The following is an 18,606-nucleotide window of genomic DNA, read 5'->3' on the forward strand; positions in this document are numbered from 1 at the left end:
TTTAATGTAGCAAAATGACAAGAGGCGCAAACACCAACAGATGGAAAGCAGCAAAGACAGGAGAAAGTGTAGGGGGTCGGGATCAGTCACTGATCCAAATACTTTTAAAATGAAAATGAAAACCAGAATAAGAATGTAAAATGAACTAATAACATGGGAAAACTAATATATTTCTTTGATACTGTACTGTTTCCTTTAGGAAGAAAGCTTGATCCAGATTATGTCTACTCCCCAGAATCTTATACTCAATTCTCTTTTCAGAAGTTGTCCAATTTTTGCAAAGGTAGTATTTAGAGGAAACACATTTTTCCATTAAATTTAAAGTTTAAAAATAATCTCTCTCAGTTCTCTAAGTTGCCTTGAAAACTCAAAGGCTTTGAATCAGCACTGGAATTAAAGTTATCTAAGTATGTTTCTAATAGCACCAAATGGTCTAGAAAGAAAGTGATACTTAGAGCTAAAAATGAAATCTCTTTCCAAAGAAGAGTGAGTCCGGAAGTTATTTTGTATACCACATGTCTTTTATGCTCTATTCTATTTTTACATCCAAAATGCTTAACATTAAATAATGTATTTTTATTTTCTTTTTTTAGAGATGGAGTGTCACTCTGTCACCCATTGGAGTACAATGGCACGATCTTGACTCACCACAACATTTGCCTCACAGGTTCAAGCAATTCTCCTCCCTTAGCCTCCAAAATACCTGGGATTACAGGCATGTGCTACCATGTCCAGCTAATTTTTGTATTAGTAGAGACAGGGTTTCACCATATTGGCCAGGCTGGTCTTGAACTCTTGACCTCAGGTGATCCACCTGCCTCATCATCCCAAAGTGCTGGGATTACAGGCGTGAGCCACCACACCCAGCCTAAATAATGTATTTTTCAATTCAAGGATATCCACTTGATTATTTTATATAGATTCCAATTCTCTGTAGAAGTTCTCCATCTTTTCATATCATTTTTTCTATTTTCTTGATTACATTAAACATAGTTTTTTTAAGGCCCTATCTAACAATTACAATATCTAAATCTTCTGTGGGTTTACCATCTTTTTTACTCTCTCTTTCTTAGGTTTCAGTCATTTCTTCCTGTTTTATAGCACTTCTTGCAATTTTTTATTGAACACTGAATATTACGGATGGAAAAATTGTGAGACTCTGAATAATATCTTCCTTCAAAGAGGATTAAATTTTCCTCTGGAAGTCAGAAAACAATTACTGGTGGATCATCTTGATCCTGTCTAAGCCTGATTTAAAGCTCTGTTAGGGCTTGTCTATTTCAGCTTTCCTACTAGAGTACGGTTCCCACTCCTAGGGCTTGGCAGACAGGGCCTCCACTGAAAGCCTAAGGTTGTTTATCAGTGCCCCCACCCCCAACATTGGCGGCACTTGAATTCCTGTGTCTCCCCAGCACCATGAGGCCGCAAAATATCTCAGATAAGCTATTTGGCTGTCCAAATGTTCTTTTATCCTGGGTTTTTTTGGGGGGGTCTTGCTCATTTCTATGCAGCTATTTGAGCTACTTTCCGTGGTTTCCACATCTCCAGAATTTTGCCCTTCTAGTCCTAGCCACTTTTATTGCCCAGAATTCTCACTTCTTCCTCTTTAGTCTAATAACAGAATACTATTTTCTTCCCATACCTCATTCACCTGTGCTGTGATTTAGAAAATGCCCTCACAGAAGCAGCCAGGGAAAATGTGACTCAGGTTTTGTGCTTCTCTTCTCTCAAGATCATGATTATGCCCTAATTTCGTTGGTTGTTCTCCAATGCCTCCAATTTATTGTCTTACGTGTTCTGTACTGCTTTTATAATTGTTTACTGCAGAGGACTTTGTCCAAGTGACCCCATTGTGGAAACTGAAGTCTTCAACATGAACTTCATTACATAGAATGCTTAGAGACAGAGTTGAGCTTTCATGCAGAAGCAAGGACAAATATATGTATTATGATACAGGCATCAAAAGAGAATCAGATACCCTTGATACAAATTATCAAGTTAAATACCTCTTTCTAGTGGAAGTGGAGAAGAGCAAAAAAATTTGGACTGTTAAGGGCTCTAAATGCTAGATTCTTTACTAGGAAGGGCATAGGATGCAATCAATAGAGCAGATATAGCAGAGTATATTTGTTCAATAACTTGCTCTTCCACTGTCTGTCTGTGTGTCTTTGAGCAAAGTACCCATTGCCTATGGAGTCTGCTTCCTCACTAGTAAAAGGAAAGATGTGCGCCTTTGACTCTGCAAAGGTCTGAGTCCTGCAGAAATGGTGAGCCCAGCTCTAGTCCCTTCCCTTGCAACAACCACAGCTCATGTGGGTTTCTGTACAGGATTGTATCTGTGCAATAAGTGATGTGGTTAGAAACTTGGAAAGCATAAGACTACATGATCCCAAATATCTTTTTCCAACTCTACAAGTCTCTATGTATACGTTTAACTAGATAAGAAAAAAAGAAGCTATCAGCTTTTATAACCAGTACCAAAAATGAAACTACTGTAATGGTGCTTAGTTTTTGCAGATTCCCTAAGACCCTTATAACTTTTTAATTCATATACTTAGTGAATATTTAATCCATGTCTTAAATTCATTTACCCAGAACTTATCACAACGATTATTTTCTAAGAACTAATGCCACATCTAAAAAGACTTCTTAGTCTATTTAATAAACATGTTTGAGCATAAAGCTTATGTTTCAAAGCAAGATCGTTTAACTTAGTTACTAAGCTGCTAATTAACCTGGCTTATGAGGTTTCTACTAAGTGAAAATATTATTCTTCTGCTTCTCATTTAATGGCTCGTACCATGAGCTAATAACATTTACAAGATAGATCATTACAACACTGAGATGTTGGTATAGTAAATATTGAATCTCCCTTGATAATATTAACTATTAAATTAAATATAATAATATCTAACATCTGGGGGAGCACTTACTATATATATCAACAATATTCTAACACTTAAAACTACATTTCACTGAATTCTCAAGACAACCCCCAAAAGTAGGTTCTTCTACATTCCCCATATCCCAGAGAGACAACTGAGACAAAAGCTGTCACTACAGTGAGGGGCAGAACCACCCTCACCAGGAGCTCTGACTCCAGAGCCCAGGCTTGGAACTACTGTGCTCAGAGTTGCACATCTACAATTACTACAGTACGCAATTAGTATCGAGAATGAAACCAACCAAGATGCTGAAAATTACTAAAAACAACTTACAATTGGAATTTAATTTATTCTTTTCCATTGATTTTTATCATATTCAGAGACTATTTCCCCACTGTAAAAAAGCCAAGATGATGTAATGAGAAAAGAAAAGAAAAAGAAATGCAACAGAGACAGAGCTGAAGTCAAGAATCATGATACTTAGCACCAGTTCTTCCACTAACTATCTGTGGGACTCTGATGTTTTTAAATGTTATATTTAAAAGTCTTTAAATGTTATATTCCAAGTGTTAAAGAGGAAAAATAATACATCTCTACTTTTATCAAATAAAATTCATAAGGATTTTAGAGAATTATGTCAATTGTTATTATTAATCACCAAATATTGGTGTGATTTATTATTACTGGAGAAATAAATGTAAAATAATTATGCTTTAATTTCTATTATACTGTCCTAAAAGTCTTTTAAAAGAAAGAAAGAAAGAAAGAAAGAAAGAAAGAAAGAAAGAAAGAAAGAAAGAAAGAAAAAACCTATTTTAAGACAGGAAATGGTTTCCGTTGTTTCAAGGGACTTTTCCTATAGATAAGAGTAAAATTGCATTTTCGGTATAATCATTCTTTTTCACTACACTGCAGCTTCCTAAAGATGAACCACACAAAATAAACTCTAGAGACTATATTTAGAAGATAGGGTAATTAGCAAATGCCATTTAAAGTTTATTCATCTTACAGGACAACAGATGCCTTACCTTTTGTTTTTAGAAAAAAGGAAGCTGAAATTGAAAGTACTTATTTTTGCTATATTTATGTCCAATAAACATCTAGTTCACAAGGGAAATACTAAAATGGTCAGAGTTGGTCAGTATGTGATCACATATTTGAATTTCCACAAGCATTGTTCATTTCTTTAACAACTTACTTTTTTCAGAGCAGAAAGACAGGTTCTGTTCGTCATTTTTTTATCCTATTACCTGAAACCAAAGTGCATGGTATTACTTTCACAACAAGTTACAAAGAAAAATCTTACTACTAAATCGGTTAGTTTTAGGTTCAAAGTGAAAATGATTTTACCCTTTTATTCAGGACTTGCTTATATAACATTATTCACTAGTATCTATAAATGTAGAAATTTTATAATCATTTAAGTCAACTTCGTTTTAATAAGTCATCCCCCAAAAAATACGTGTGTTAAATACATCAAGCTTCCTTCCTTTTGAGTAGGGGGAAAAGAACACACATTTGACCTCATTTCCCATTTTAAAAATTTTTTGATAAAGTATAAGTGGTAAGAATTAGTCCCTAAGTCAAAAAGAGTATAAAATTAAAAGAAAAAGAGCCACTAATCTCCGTGAATTTTCACTGTGGTTTACTCTCAGCTTAATGTCCTAGTTTTTTGTTTTTTGTGTTTTTTTTTAAATACACTTGCAAAACATTGACTCTATATTTAGTTTTCCAATTCAGTTGTTCCAACTCATCTTCCAATTCAATTGTTAGTTCTGCTGTTTGTCTGATACAGCAGTCCTTCACCTTCGTAACATTTGGGCAGTTCCAGAATTCTCTACTTTGTAATGCTCTCAACAAAAGTGACTCCACTACCTCTTTCCATGTGTAAACACATCACATAAAAGACATTTACCTAAATAATTCTGCAGAATTTAAGAGCAGTGTAGCTCAAAGTTTATATTTATGCATAACTCCTAATACTCTAATTAGGAATAAAGGGAAGATAAACCTGAAAATGATGTCTTACTGAGTTGGCAAAGTCCTGCTTTAATGCCCAGCCATTCGCCACCATTTGTGACTAACAGAATTTCCTACATGGAGTAGGAAATAATTCTACATTTTAGAAGAAAGAACGCTGTATCTCCATGCCTTTGAGGTATCATCGGCCCCAAGAGCACCCTGACCCAGCCAAGTTAAATTCAAGTCAGTTCATAGTTATAAATATGCAAAGCACTCCACTAGGCATATGGACAAAATAAAGACAAGCACAAGAGCCTGAAGAGTTTCTGAGGGAAATAATATACTTCATAAAGTCTTCTTGTGACACAAAAATTTATTTGTGCTAAAAGGAACTGGTCTCCCCTCTCATTTTGTATTTTATAACTTCTCTTCCAAATAGGGTTCTGAGAATGGAATGCTATTATTGCTATTAATCAATCCAAGACATGTGAATTGCTTCTAGCCTCCGACTGCATAAAGTACTTGTCCCACAGTAACTACTTTTGCCTTATATGTAAATTCTATATATTATTAAAACATTCTAATGGTAGTTTAAAACTCAAAATCAAATAAATAAGGATATGGTAATAGATCCTGTTGTATTTGCTACAAACAATATTGTTAAGTTTTTGAAAAATGCTTCAAAACTAATCAGTCCCCATTTCTTTTTTTCTTTTCTTTTTTTTTTTTTTTTTTTTTTTTTTGAGACAGAGTTTCGCTCTTGTTACCCAGGGTGGAGTGCAATGGCGCAATCTCAGCTCACTGCAACCTCTGCCTCCTGGGTTCAGGCAATTCTCCTGCCTCAACCTCCTGAGTAACTGGGATTACAGGCACACACCACCATGCCCAGCTAATTTTTTGTATTTTTAGTAGAGACGGGGTTTCACCATGTTGACCAGGATGGTTTCGATCTCTTGACCTTGTGATCCACCCGCCTCGGCCTCCCAAAGTGCTGGGATTACAGGCGTGAGCCACCGCGCCCAGCCATCAGTCCCTATTTCTAACCTCAAGATCACAATCATCGATTATTCAGTTCTAGGAGTGTTAAAAAAAAAAGTTTTTTTAAAATGTTATTTAAGATGAGCATTTAGACAGCTCTTTATTAACTTAAATTTTGAATGAACATCATGTCTTCATTAATGTAATTTTTTAAAATTTTACTTTAAATTCCAGGATACATGTGCAGAATCTGCAGGTGTGTTACATAGGTATACATGTGTCATGGGACATAATTATTTTTAATTCGGCTTTTTAAATTTAGAGCCAAGAGTGTAATGTGAAACTAATGAGATAGTAGGCCTTCATGCTGGTTTAAAGGAAAGTGTCATGTACATTTCATGACTTTCACAATTTCCCTCAAAGTAGGCAAGGACAAATTGTAAGCCTTTCTTATTACACAACCAAACAAAAAGAAGTACACTCTATTGATACAATGCTTAATTTAGCCTTTCCGCTTTCTATCTTCATAGAACTCTAACTTACTGTAATGATCTTAAATATACGTTATAATGAAGTAATTTTTTTCTTTCTAAGAATCACATACTCATTCATGTATCCATTTATCTAATGATAGGTAGGTCTTTAAGCACTTTAGAAAGCATGGTGCTTTGTTCCTTTTGATATACTTTATTACCTGACAAATATGGATAGGCCCCCATATTCTCTTAACGTTACAAAAGGCAAACCTATGGAATTTTGGGAGTTAGAGATACCTGGCTTCACCACTTATTGACTCCGTGATGTGGATGTGATACTTAAATAATCTTGGCAACCTCCATCCCCATCTATAAAAATGAAGTAACCCTGAAGGGTCATGTGAAGATGTGACTTAACCTTTTTAATCAGTCCAGCACAGGTCATCAATCAATGGTGCCACTATTGTAATTATTCACATATGTGAGGGTCACTCCTGTAAATTGAAGGAAGGGGGTGGACCTGTATTGCAGCAACTCCCTTCTTCCTACAGAGCAGGTGGATGGCCAAAGGGAAATAGTGTGTATAAAAACAGAAGTCATCCACCAACCCCCGACAGCTGCTTCCTGGACTGTACAGAAGGGGTTGCTGGGAAAGTAGCACAGTATGGTGGAAAGCCTGTGGTCAGCGGGGCTCCTTTGCCCACTGTGGCACACATATGACTATGTCACTGAAATCTGCCTGCCTTTGTGCACTCTGAAAATGAGTGGTTGTACTTCTTCACTTGACCAGTATTCAGACCGAATGATCTCTAGAGTCCTGCCCTGCTGTTCTCACATTCAGTACATACTGAAAGGGCTGCCTGTAAAGTTTCAATGAAAATGTGAGACACACAGTAAAAGTTTGCCACAATTAAAAGAAAAAAAAAAAAGCCTATACAATAGGAATAGTTCGTTAATGATGATGTATATGCCATCTTATATTTTACATTGCATTTTTGTGACTTTTCAGTTTTTTATTTCTTTTTAACTCATCTTTTGTCTCTAAACTGACATAATTCCAGTATTTATTTTTTCAGTTAATTTTCTGAACACAGCACTTAAAAGCCAAATTGCCAGTTTAAAGCCAGATATCTGACAACACCATCATTAAAGATTATATTTGTTCTACAAATACTCAACAAACTCTCAAGGGACGAGGCATTGAGGTTGGCACTAAAGACATGGAGATGAATTCTGCTCTCATGAAGCTCCCGTCTGATAAGGCAGACAGACAAATCTCTACACATTTAGAGAACGGCTGTGGAAGGATAAGCACCTAGCTCAGTCTAGAGAGCCACAAAAAGAAAGTGATATGGGCTCTGAGAGTTGACAAATGGGTAAAAGTTGGTCAGACTCTACAAAGACATAAACACATGAAACTCTTGCTGAAATCAGCATTAACAGGTGGCTGTGGGTAGATTAAAAGGTTGGTTAATGAGTACAAACACAGTTAGGTAGAACAAATGGGTCGTAGTGTGTGATAGCAGAGTAGGGTGATTATAGTTAACAACAATGTGGTATGCATTTCAACATAGCTACAAGAGAGCACTCGAAATGTTTCCAACATATAAAATGATAAAGACTCGAGGTGACGGACACTCAAAGTGTTGGATGTGACCTCAAGTATTTATCATTTTATAGGTTAAATATTTTGTTAAATATTTGTCATATTTGTTACACGCATGGACTGTGTAATGATCCTGAATTGATCGTTACACAGTTTATGCATGTAACAAAATATCACATGTACCCCATAAATATTTGTATCAATTAAAAAATCACTATTAGACTAATAGTCTTCACATTAGCAGTATCCAGTGAATGCACCCATTACTAAAGGAATGAATGAATAAACAAATAAATACATTTGTGAGATAGCTTCTCAAGTAACAGCTTTAGCTATGTTTTTTCTCATCAGCATTAATATTTCCACTACTTCATAGTGATTGGATGTCCACTGTATACAAAGCATAGGCTCATAAAAGAGGTGCTTGAATTCAATGCATATTTATTGTGCTTTATATTGTTTCCATATGCCTGGCATTTTGCAGGTTGTAAAAAGAAAAAAATATATACGTACTGTTTATTAAAGCAAGAGGAGAAACAGAAGCATAACAAAAATTAAAGCATTACTAAATCTTAGTTTTGAGGCTCTCTTCATTTTACCCTGTAAGTCAATAAATGTCTTCTTAACATTCTCTAAGCCCTGAATTAGTATAGAGCAATAGAGCAATATATATGTTAGAGATGTGTTTATGTGTGTGTGTGTGTATTTCAAAAAACTAGAGGACTGGAAATGAAAGCAACGTATTCAACATTAGAATAAAAGAAAGAAGAAAAAATTAGGATTTTGGCTCTTACAAAACAGTCCCTTCCTGCATCTTTCAGTCATCCCCATTTTGATTCAGGTCAAAACGGCCAGTCTACTCTCTCCCACATGCCACCACATCCCCAAAGTCAGGACTGTTGATATCATTAATAAGGTCTGGAATACCTTTCTTCTTCATCCATTGGCCCAGCTGTGTCCATAAAAAACCTCAGGCTGGGTTTTTCCAGGTTAGTTATTTCTTCCTCAGAAACACTTAGTGCAAAATCCTTCTATTTCCACTTAATGACTTAACTACTGACTTACTGACACTTGAGCAAGAGCTCTCAAGCCTCATAAAGTGTGGCTCTATCATCATCTGTGCCTCAAAGTGCCTCAAAAATTCTAATTTCAGGGTCATGACACTGTATTACACCAATCCTTCAGAGTTTTCCGGGTGCTGTGGTTTTCAAGTCGCACAATTGTGAGGGCCACTGGCTGAACTTTTAGTCCATAAATGTCTTGCTTCTGCAAATAGATCATAACTCCCTTGTAAGCAAGAACCAGGTATCTTTCTACATTTTGCTGTGTTTAACACAATGTTAGAAATATACCAAATGCTAAAAACATTTGTGAATTATTTATTTCATTGAGTGGTAACAACAATAAATGACTGACTGATTTTTAATTTGGACATTTGAATACATGTATTAATCTGGAAGCATTTCACACAAAGATCCTTTTATGCCTAACGTTAGGTAACTTTGACAGCCGCACTGATTTTTAAAATTCTATCTGCCAGTCAATCAGCAACTTTTCCTAAACACCTACTAGTGTTACTAGCCAATTTTCTAGAGAATTACTTTAGTAAATTATGGTTTGAATAAAATAAACATGGTATTTCCTGGCATTCTGAAGAAGATAAACTTACCAGGCATGAATACATAAGCCTCAGAAATTTTATTTATATAATATATAAATACAAAATATTTACCTATGAATTGATATAAATATACAATTTTTTAAATTATCATAGTTCCTAAGACCTTAGTAATTATGCAATTTTAGCTAAATTTATACAATTTTAAAGTTCAAGCTAATTCTCAAACTTTAAGAAATTCATTCAATGGTAGATTTGTTTGCACTAGAGGCTATGTGAGAGTTATTCACAAATACTCAGAAGTCAACTTCCAAGAAAAACCTTAAATTATCTAAAAACTTAAGAAAAAAAAATGGTAGCAATTTGCCAGTATGCTCCCCTATGATCTTTGATATCTTTAAACCAAAAGAATTTCTATACCCTCTCCCTTTCAGAATTTCAGAGGTTTTAGAAAGTCTTTGCCCAAAAATGCCATAAAAATGTTCTTATTTTCTATGTATTCCATTATGTTAAAAAAAGAAGGTTGAAAAGCATTGCTCTACCCTAATACTATAATAGAATTAGAAAATGATATAAATAATTCCATCAGAAAATATCAATATGAAAGTCAAATTATGTCTCTCTCTCACTGGTGAAGTCTGTATCAGCTAGGACATTTTGTGGTACAACATCAAGAACTTTTAAAAATAGCGGTAGGGGAACATATTGGCTCATGAAACTGATAAATTGAGAGATGAAGCTAACTTTAGGCAAGGCTTGATTTAGTGCCAAAAATAAGGTTTGCTTCTGTGCTTATGCTCTGTATTTCACCTTAGCACTTTCATTCTTAAACTCCACACATTCATCTCCCAGCAACCACAGGTGCTCCCAGAATGTCCAGAGCATCCCCAGACCTCGTATCCTCACACTACTTCCCTTAACTGCTTATTCAGATCGTCTATGCTGATTATTTGGTGTTTCAAGGATACACACACACACATATATACATACATATAAATATATATATAAGTAAGATATATACGTATCTTATTTCCAAGATGTGAGTTCAATTAGACAGTAGAATAAACCTGGAGATGAAGACTAGAATTTTCTTTAAAATGGAATGGAATCAATTTTAAAATACCAAGGGCATTACACATGGTAGCAATAAAATCATAAAATTTTTGTTTCACTGTCCATGTGCATATGTCAGTATATACTGACTGGACCAAATAGAAAAAAAGCTTCCTACTAGAGTCAAAAGTTTATTTGGGTTGGGCAGGATGGCTCGCACCTGTAGTCCCAACTCTTTGTGAGTCTGAGGCAGGAGGATCACTTGAGGCCTGGAATTCGAGACCAGCCTGGGCAACATAGCGAGACACCATCTCTACAAAAACGAATTAAAAATTAGCCAAGTGTGATGGCGCATGCCTCCCTACTTGGGAGGCTAAGACAGAAGAATTGTTTGAGCCTAGGAGGTTGAGGTTGCATGAGCCATAACCACTGCACTCCAGCCTAGGCGACAGTGAAACCCTGTTTAAAAAAATATATAGTTTATGTGATATGAGCATACTTAGCCACTGCTCCAAGTGCTGGAAGAGCAACTGTGAGCAAGTTATAAAGGCATGAAACAGCATGAAAAAATTTGTAAGTTACTCAAAAGCACTGGTAAAACCAAAGAATAGGGCAGGAGTGGTGGGTACTGATAGATAAGAATGGAGAAGACAGAAGCCAGACAAAGTTCCTTATCATAGATGTAATGGAAGCCACCTATAGGTTTGGTTTTAAGCAGGTGAATAAGCACTGTATATTGATAGATTTCTCAGGCAGCAGTGGAGAGAATGAATTGCAGGGCAATTGCATGAGTCAAAAGACCAGTTAATAACAGAAAGACCAATGCAGTGGTCGAAGCAAAAGATGTTGAGGGCATGATGTGTTAGGAAGCTATCATGAGTAGAGTCCACAGAGCTTTATCATCATAACATATAGGAACTGAAAGAGAAAAAAGAATACAAGACAACAGACAAGCATCAATATGGCATGACTCGGAAGATAGTGTTCCAATCACTACGATGGGAGACACACCTAAAGGGAAAAGATTTTGAAGTGGAGGTGAGTAACAAATTTAGTTTTTACTATGCTTACTTTAACGTCTGAATAGGACATTGAGATTAATATGTTGTTAACAGCACAAATGAACTCAGAACAGAGTTTCTGGTTGAGATTCAGAGAGCAGGCAACCATCAACAATGTAGCAGTAGAAGAACATGTAAGTAAGAAGACCAGGGACAAAAGACTACAGGTCACTCACATCATAGGGGTAGGCAGAGGGAAATGAGTCTGCAAAGGAGACCAAAGGAAATAGCCAAAGAGACGGAGAGAATGGGATTCAGCTAAACAACTACTAAGAGATCAAATTGTATGAGACTGAAAATAATCCACTGGATTTAGCAACAAAGAGGTTATTTGGTGATAATTTGCAGTGTCATGGTCAGGAGCTTTATTACAACAGGTTAAAAAGTAACTTGAAAGTGCGTACTTGGAGACAGTAAACACGGGATTTGTGTGTAACTGTGTGAGTGTGTGTGTGTGTTTCAGGAGCTCCAGTGTGAAAAAAGCAGTGAAAAAGGAATGTTAAGACAATGGAATGGTGATCTTATTTCATTTGTTTTGGGGTTTATCTTTTTATGTGAGAGATACATAGCCATGTTTATAGATTGGGAAGAAGCTCTCTGAGAAAAACAAATTGAAAGACAAGAGAAAATAGAAAGAAAAGAAAGCATATGGATCCATAGGAGATGTGATGCCACAGGTTCCAAAGAGCACATGGTTCCACAGGAGACATGGTTCCATAGGTTCCAAAGAGCACATGGTTCCACAGGAGACATGGTTCCACAGGTTCCAAAGAGCACATGGTTCCACAGGAGACATGGTTCCATAGGTTCCAAAGAGCACATGGTTCCACAGAAGACATGGTTCCACAGGTTCCAAAGAGCACATGGTTCCATAGGAGATGTGGTTCCATATGTTCCAAGGAGCGCATGGTTCCATAGGTTCCAAAGAGCACATGGTTCCATAGGAGAGGTGGTTCCATAGGTTCCAAGGAGCACATGGTTCCATAGGAGACTTGTGCTTTTGGATCTAAAGCACAAGTGGAGGTCTGTCTGAACCAGCACTATTCTGTCAAACTTTCTGCAAAGATGGAAAGGTTCTCTACGCCATCCAAACAATAACTGAACAATACATGTACAGTTAGCTGTACATGGCTACTGAGTACTTGAAAAGCAACTAGTGCAACTGAAAAACTGAATTTTCATATTGATTAATTTAAATATAAATAGCCCTATGTGGCTACTGGCTGTAGAACTGAACACTGCACTTCAAACTAAAGAAGCAAATAGGAAGCTGAGGGCCCATCAATCCTGGGGACAAAGGCTGGAGTTGTTCATGCCTGGTAGTCTCATGTAGAAAGGAAGAGGAGGGGTGACAGGGTAGGACCCTGGAGGGAAGCAGTTAGGCTTGGAAAGGATACAAAGGAAAGGATGGCAAAGCACTGACCGTAGCAACTAAAAGCACAACATAGTAGAACTGAGGACACATCAGAGACTAGAGACCACAAATGTATGGCAGACACTATAGGAACAACTAAGGCAGGCACTGGCTTGAAGAAAGGTCACGAGGCCAAAGGCTGGAGGTCAGAGGGATTACAATCCTACATGAGATTTCGTAGACAAAGAGCCAAATCATATCACAGCCCAAAGAGGCTGTTGACATAAAACAGTATGCCATGGAGAGAGAGGAAGCAAAACCATGTGTCCAGGAGAAAAGGAAGGGGCAAGAGACCAAAGTCACAATCAGGTCAAAACATTGATGTAAAGCATAAATGAGCAAGAGAGAGCAGGAGTGGACAGAAATTTAGGACTGCATTAGTCTGTTCTCACATTGCTATTAAGAACTATGTGAGACTATAAAGAAGAGAGGTTTAGCTGGCTCATTGCTCTGCAGGCTGTACAGGAAGCATGGCTGGAGAGGCCTCAGGAGACTTGCAATCCCAGCAGAAGGTGAAGAGGAAAGAAGCATGTCCTACACAGCTGGGGCAGGAGGAAAAGAACAAAGGGGGACACTTCGAAAAAACCAGGTTTCATGAGAACTCTGTCACAAGACAGCACCAGGGGAATGGTGCTAAACCATCAGAAACCACCCCTATGATCCAGTCACCTCCCACCAGACCTCCCTCCAACACTGGGGATTACAATCCTCCGTGAGATTTGGTGGGGATACAGAGCCAAACCATATCAAGGACCCAAGGGGATTGGAGAAGTTCTATGAAATGACAAGATGTATGCCAAATCTCAGTTAGCTTAGAAGAGACAGGCAAGAAGAACTTAGAAGTGAATTTGGATAGTGGTTCTGGTGGATATTGGGGTAACACATGATGGTGCCAGAACTTTGGGTATGAAAAGCAGAATATATATATTTGTGTGCATGTGTGTATGTAACGTCTGTGTATAGAATTCCATACACACACACACACACACACACACACACACACACCCACGTATACATAGTATATATTATAGGAAAGCTGACTAATCATCTGCAAAGATGATCCACTCCCAAAAGGGAAGGGTCAGGTTGGTACCATGATCAAACTTCCCAGCTCTTAAGAGCGTCCATTTGGTTTCCATAGAAACTTTTGTTGGATTTCATTTTCTTCAAAGAGGCAGAGAAAATAAGCATGTTTTTGACTGTCAGTATTATAAAATTAGGCCACAGCTTTTGTAGCTATGAAATGCAATTGTATTATTCAAAGGGACACTTCATGTTCCACTTGCACAGTTCTCTCTATTTTGGAACTGTCTCCTCTAGTTATTGAACATAATAAGCTTAAATACCCCCATATGTACAGAATGGGTTCTGTATTATCCATATTGTGAGGCTCTATGGCATCATTATATCCAAGCCCTTCATGCTCATTTTACAGACTAGCACTCTCTCATTTTCTTTCTCTCTCCTCTCCTCTCTTTCACTTCATGACTTTAGTGGCAAAAACTAGAAACATATTTCTCCCTTCTCCTGCAGCACCAATATCCCCGACATGCGAGAGCACACCCACACATTCACCCATGGGGACATTTTCCAGATACAGCTTTTGCAACTATCACAAAATTATTATTTTTTTTATTTTATTTTATTTATTTTTTTTTTTTGAGACGGAGTTTCGCTCTTGTTACCCAGGCTGGAGTGCAATGGCGCGATCTCGGCTCACCGCAACCTCCGCCTCCTGGGTTCAGGCAATTCTCCTGCCTCAGCCTCCTGAGTAGCTGGGATTACAGGCACGCACCACCACGCCCAGCTAGTTTTTTGTATTTTTAGTAGAGACGGGGTTTCACCATGTTGACCAGGATGGTCTTGATCTCTCGACCTCGTGATCCACCCGCCTCGGCCTCCCAAAGTGCTGGGATTACAGGCTTGAGCCACCGCGCCCGGCCTTATCACAAAATTATTAAATCCAATATTAAACAGTGCCTAATTTATATTTTATTATAAGTATTTCTATTTTAATGTAAATATTAATCTAATCTGTTTAGATGCTTTAGATATAGACTTTTTAATAATAATCATAATTGTTACCAAATTAAACTGTTTTGTTTTGTTTTTTTCTGCTTTCAAGAACTTATACTCCCCCCTGTGGCAATTTGATGACAAAAACAAAAAGAAAACACACACACACACACACACACACACACACACACACAGAGACAGAGAGAGAGAGAGAGAGAGAGAGAGAGAGAGAAACAAGATCCTGAAGACAGAGTCACAACTTATAAATCATTCACAAGTTCAAAATAGTAGTATGTTTCTTGCTGGAGAAAGCCTGTCAATACAAGCTGTCATGACATTCTTTTTTTTTTTTCAGTGTAATCTGCATGCATGACCCTGAAAACTGCTGAGCTAAGTGCTAATGTATAGCAAATGTGCCAAGGCAGAAATTTAGTATCTAAAAATATTCAGAGATGAACAAAAAGGACAGTTTTATTTCACTTCAATGAACATTTATTGAGTGCTTGGTCTCTGAGAAGCATTGTTCTAGATGCTTTAGAAGTTTCTGGTTTTTAATCCTTGTAAATTGTCCCAACAATTTTATGAAATCTTATGAAGTTGGTGCCATTATTATCTCCAGGTTAACAGATGCAAACAGAGGCTTGGAGAGATTAAGTAGTTTGCTTAATGTCATACATTAAGCCATACTAACATTTAATCATATTATTAAACACAGAAATAGAGAAAAAAATCTCTCCTGAAGTAGTGAAAAAGAAAAATACAAAGTACAGCAAATTCTATATTCCGATCAAGTTTATGATACGTCTATTTCTAGAACATTCTAAATCAAGGTAAAAATTAGGCCTCGCTAAATCCAAAATGGTGGCTCATTTTATGAAATGCTTTAAATTATAAAAGTAGCTTATTTTAAGTGACAAAATTTCACACTAAAATGTCAAGCTACAATTGTTAAAAATCAATCTTGTTTAATCAATTAAATAGGAGCCAAGTTTACTTTGGCAGGTTTTATTTTTAAGATCTTGAAAACAAAGTATAAACACTAAAGCCTTTTTTAAAAAAATGGCATACTACTGTCTTCCCCACCTCACTATACCTTTGCTTTTCTAGGCCTAGCTTGGTGGAATATTGGGCTGCCAGAAACAGTGTAACAGGGCTATTTCCCTACCACCAGCAATGCCGGGAAGAATAAGGAAGCCCAGGTAAAACGACCCCCTGCAACACTTCACTAAGGATGCCAGGTGATGTAGTTATGACATAAATACATTTGGTGAGTTGCTTCTGCCTTGTGGTCTCCTCAGACTCACATGCGGCGTCTAAGAATTCTCGTCCTTGGCACTTACAGTAGACAAAATGGCTTCCAGATGGTCGTTTCTGTTCAACTAAGGTCATTTTCCTTTCTTGGAAAGTTGGATATGATGCATGAGAAATACAGGAGTTTGGACTTCTTGAGTTCACTTTAGATGAAGACCAGGCTTCAATGTGTAAAATGAGAACATCTTAGAGAAAAGTGGTAACACCACACTGTGAGTCCCCGCTCTGGGGGCTGCTTCAGAAGCTGGTCAGGAAAAACCAGCTTGATCCGTGAGGAATGGGCCTGCCTGGGAAGCAATCAAAGCCGTTGAGGGAGGATACATTTGACTGTGGCAGTGCTCAGCCCTACTGCAAAGCAACATTGGTTCAAAATTTGCTTGCTTCCCTTCTGAGCTGAAAGCAAACAGCTGAATCCTCAGGAATCAGACAAATATCAAAAGAGCAGGGCAAACCACAATCAACAAGAACCAACATAGAGACATTAGAAATGATGAAAATGCTGCAAAAAATTCGGTTGGACAATAAGCTTTCATCAACTGCATGTGACAAATAATTAATAGTGAGGTACTTCCAGACATTAGCAAGTCAATAGTTCTATGAAATGCAATCCTGTAGTTGTTAACTTTACACACATGTGCAGGTCAATAAGAAAATTTCCTCATTATAACCCCACCATTCCTAGACAACCCTCTCTCTCTCTCTGCCATGAGTAGTTACAACATAAATCACACTCCATTAGCAACATGAAACTAGTCGCGATTCAAATCAAATCCTTCCATGGCTAAAGGAGAGAGGGAGAAGGCTGTAAGCCTGAAACGCAAAGCAGATCCAGTTAGAGGAAAGTACATTTTCAGTTAAGGCAAGTTCATAAAATAAATATCAATAACATGGCAAGACAGGTTTATTAGGGGATACTCATGAAAAACCTGTGTTGATAGTTGACATATCACTGAAGACATATGCTTCATTGCTGGTGGCTTGTGTCAGACTCTGTCACTCATGATATTTCTTGCTAAAAATAGCTTATCAGTGAATGATGCAATTATTCAAGAAGACCTTCATGATGTCTGTGGTTGTTCCCAGTCTCAGCCTAAACAAGTCTGCATAGCATTAGATTGAGCACTTTCAGTGTGGGCTGAGGCTGATGTCAGAGCACAGCACACCCTGATATTAAACCTCCCAAAACATACCCATCATCGTATTCATTTTTTCCTTTTTTAGCTGCATCAGCTACTTAGTGGATAAGAAGAACACATCTGTTTACACAGCAAAATCATCACAAAAATCTTAATTGTTAAAAAAATAAAAAGCAAATCTAAGCCCAAGTTTCTCTACTAATATAGATCAGTAAGCATTCTCTTTCTACTTCATGTTTATCTCAAACCCACAGCACAATACTGACTGCCAGTTAGCCTGCAGGTGTTTTATATGCCTTCTAGGGTGTGTGCTTTAAGAGTTTAAGATCTGAGGTAACTATCTTAAGTACATACAGTGATCAGAGATCACTATATGTAGAACATAAAGAAAAGAAGCTGTGAAGTTTGGAAGAAAAGGCAAGGGGTGTTTTAGAAGAACTGAATTGAAATTCGCATGTCTCTTCACCTCTAACCAAGCTTGTGTTATGTTAGCATTATTGGACCTCAACTTCCTCACCTGCAATATGTGTGGAATAATACCTTATGAGATTGTTATGATAATGAAGTAAGATGGTATCCATGAAAGGGCTTTGTAAATTAAAATTTCTAAATAAGCAGAAGAGAATGCAGTCAAAATTTTGAGCATCTATTTCAGACACCCAAATAGAGCTCTAAGAAGCATTCCTGTTAAATTGATCAGACAAAATTGGCATTGTGCATTCTAATGTCCAATTAAACAATGCATTAGTTCACTTTTACTTCAAATCTGATGATGTCAGGATTTTAAATAGAATGTGGTTGTTTCTTCATATGTGGTGAAAGTTCTGACTTAGAAGATAAGATACCTTCTTAAAAAGCCTTATTGGGGTGCTCAGATTTTAACACGTTTGGGTAGGCATGGTTATTTTAAGATTTACACACAGGAAAATAGTTTAGAAACTCTTTGGACTATTTGAACAAATTAGTTTTTAGCATTCTAGAACATACTGCCTACCAATTTCGCTTTTAATTTGAAAACTTACTTGCCACCATCATGATAGCACAGTTCACATTACAAAATGAAATAAAAGAAAACTGTCAACCCAAATAT

General features: G+C 37.1%; 1 long non-coding RNA gene across 1 annotated transcript in view; it reads right to left on the reverse strand.

Moving 5' to 3' along the window:
- The window catches only part of LOC141584263 (uncharacterized), a 161,486-nt gene extending 156,329 nt beyond the window's left edge, over positions 1–5,157 (reverse strand). Inside the window, exon 1 of the long non-coding RNA XR_012517184.1 lies at positions 4,084–5,157. This is a non-coding gene — a long non-coding RNA (uncharacterized LOC141584263). The remainder of the gene's footprint in view (positions 1–4,083) is intronic.
- Positions 5,158–18,606: the final 13,449 nt, after the last annotated feature.

Source organism: Saimiri boliviensis, chromosome 4 (assembly GCF_048565385.1).
Source record: "Saimiri boliviensis isolate mSaiBol1 chromosome 4, mSaiBol1.pri, whole genome shotgun sequence".
Lineage (NCBI taxonomy): Eukaryota > Metazoa > Chordata > Mammalia > Primates > Cebidae > Saimiri > Saimiri boliviensis.